The sequence below is a fragment of the Sus scrofa genome, chromosome 1, assembly GCF_054392235.1.
Source record: "Sus scrofa isolate SSC_HxYL_T2T_F1_AM1 chromosome 1, Sscrofa_HxYL_maternal_Yorkshire_Landrace_v2.0, whole genome shotgun sequence".
In the NCBI taxonomy this organism is placed as follows: domain Eukaryota; kingdom Metazoa; phylum Chordata; class Mammalia; order Artiodactyla; family Suidae; genus Sus; species Sus scrofa.
The window spans coordinates 182,087,021-182,089,871 of record NC_139383.1 but is presented as its reverse complement, the minus strand read 5'-3'; the positions used below and the strand labels follow the sequence as shown (position 1 = coordinate 182,089,871).

The window sequence follows — 2,851 nt, the reverse complement described above, 5'->3', positions numbered from 1 at the left end:
TTTTATGCTTCATCTGGTTTCACATGCTCTTAGGTGGCCATGAGCGGAGGCTGCACCTGCCAGAGGCTGTGTGGTCCAAAGTTCCTAGAGTGAAATGGTTGCACCCAAGACTTCAGCCCTGCAGACCAAGTGCGGAGAGGCATGACCTCTTCTGGAATAGGAGCAGTGCAGCTCTGCGAGAACTGGAAGAACTCTGCTTGCTCCCTTCCCTGCTGAGGAGATCCCTGTAAATAAATAAGCCCTGCCCACAGCACATTGAGGATAATGGAGAGTATGCACTCTAGAGTGTGAACTCATCCCTCTCCACTTTTTTTTAAAATATGGAACGCTTCATGAGTTTGCGTGTCATCCTTGTGCAGGGGCCATGCTAATCTTCTCTGTATCGTTCCAATTTCAGCATATGTGCTGCCAAAGCGAGCACATCCCTCTCAATTTTTTGATGAGAGAATAAAACCACTTCTGAATCCATTTCAGTACTGCTCTTACTCAGCTGGCTCCAAGGATGTCTGGCAGGAGGACACTTGTTCTGGAATGACATAAAAGGGTCAGTAACAAAATGAAGGTCTGGAAAATGAAACAATTCGTAACAACATAAGCAAACTGATATGACCAAAAACTAAGACTATCTATATCAATTCATAGCAGGAAATTCTTGTCCAGGAAGATGAGACTTCAAACCAATAAATAACTTTACTATTTATACTAGGAAATCAATATACCTAACAAGCGGTCAGCAATCTTTTCAATAAAACAAATTACTCAAGACTTACCTTAAGACTTTCTCCTTCTGTCCTCCAATGCTGAACTGTTTTATGTTCACCAAGTCCTAATCAATCTACCACTTCAAAAGGCCAACCTTAACTTCTTGAGCCTAAACAAGAAAACTCTGAAAATAAATTGACCTAACTTGTATCTGTTGAGTTACTTAAATACCAAAGTTGAACTATTTCTTGCTGTGGTAAATTTAGTGAAGTAATCTTTTCTTGACCAACAGATTTTTCTGCAGGGACAACACAATAGTATCTATTTCACGATTCTCAAATTTGGCATTTAGCAATGTATGGAGACATTTTTTTGATTGTCACAATCTGGGAGGGGGTTCTATAGACATCTATGGCATCCAGCAAGTAGAACCATGGATATGGTTGAACAACTTAATGAACAAAAATCTCCTTCTTCCCAACCCAAAAAAAGATTATCTGGTCCAAAATGTCAGAAGTGCTGAGGTTGAGAAACCCTGATTTACTTCATTTGGTTGCTGTAAAGATTAAATATGATAATACTTTTAATGTTTTGGCACACACCCATCATTAAATATGTTGATCATTATTGTTATTATTCTTATTGGTATGTTGATCAGAGCATTTAAGAGGATTCTTGGCATTCCCTAGTGGCTCAGTGGGTTACTGCTGTGGCATGGGTTTGATCCTGGACCCGGGAACTTTCACATGTTGTGGGTGAAGATACTTTATAGACATTTAAAAGCTATAAAAATAAAGAAGAAAAAAAAATTTTTAATTTAACAGCATAATACTACATATGCTCTCATCACTGAAAAATACAAGCAAGGCACAGTGGAAGGCTATTTCCATGACTGCAAGTGCCCACTACATAGCACTTACCAGTTTTAAATGGGAAATGTCAAAATAGATATAACTTTGAAAAAATTTTAGGAATCAAATAGTTTATTTTCCCACAAATGTTTAAGCATTTTCAATATGATATATATTACATATCACTATTCTTGGTACTGTTATTCAGTAGAGGCTCTCAAAACTACTTTCAGTTTTCTTACATATTTATTCATAATTGGCACAAAATCATTTTAGAATTGAAATACCTGTTCACTCTACAATTTCTTAAATGCATTTTACTCCCTTACTCATGAAGGAGAGTGCTCTTTTCAAGATTTAGTAGTATTTTTAGTTGGATTTAGTCCAAAGTCTAGTATGTTTTGGAGAGTCCATGGAAACCAGGATCCAAAAATAAATCTTAAATAATTGACCATATTATCTAAACCTAGTAGCAACTGTGTAATAATAAGACCAATAGCCCACTGATCATATCTTCTATTTTCTTTCAGTATCAATTAATCCTGAGTTATCACTGTTCAAAATTCCACAGTGTTCTGGTGACGCTGTCATTCTCTCTCCTTGAAAATGATCAAATTCTCTCCCTCCCTGGAATGTGAATCTCAAGCATCACTGCAAAAAGACAGAAAGCCATTCGACATGTCTTTCCATTATCAATGGGGAAGAGACTAGGGGTCATCAGTTCTTGATTTTCAATCTGGTTTATCCTCATTGCTACACAGGTTTTTCAGACATTAAAAAAAAAAAAAATTCTTTGTGATTCCTAGTGTCCTGATAACAAATTTATTTTCATTTAGACTGTTACTTACAACCAGAGGCTTCTCACTGATACGTTATTAGCATGTGTGTCCCTGACATATGCTCATTCCAAAAGCCTTCTAGGTTCTGAATTAATTTCTGAAAAAGAAACAGTTCAAGCTGTATCACGCTTAGTGAATTGTATCAGCAGCTGCAGACCAAAAGGTGCTCTTTAACATTCTAACAGCATAGAAAAAGCTGCTACAAAAGGCTCTGGGTTTTCAACCACACCCAAAACCTGGAATGATAACACCAGTCACAGAATCATCCTCAAACACAAAGGAGACAATGTATTTCATTATTAATGTCTTTCTCACATCTTATTCTTAACAAAAGTTTATGAATAGAAACTCCCCCGGCAGAGAAAACCCTAACCTGATCTACTCCTTACCCCCTAAAGCTGTACCCTGCATAAAATGAGTATTGGAGCACTCATACAATCAGGGCTATAAATATTCATT

The 2,851-nt window shown here is 37.0% G+C and overlaps 1 non-coding gene across 1 annotated transcript; it reads right to left on the bottom strand.

Moving 5' to 3' along the window:
- Positions 1 to 314: 314 nt before the first annotated feature.
- Positions 315 to 421, bottom strand: LOC146406901 (U6 spliceosomal RNA). Its single transcript, XR_014832697.1, has one exon. It is a non-coding gene; the product is annotated as a U6 spliceosomal RNA (small nuclear RNA).
- Between the last annotated feature and the right edge of the window lie 2,430 nt (positions 422 to 2,851).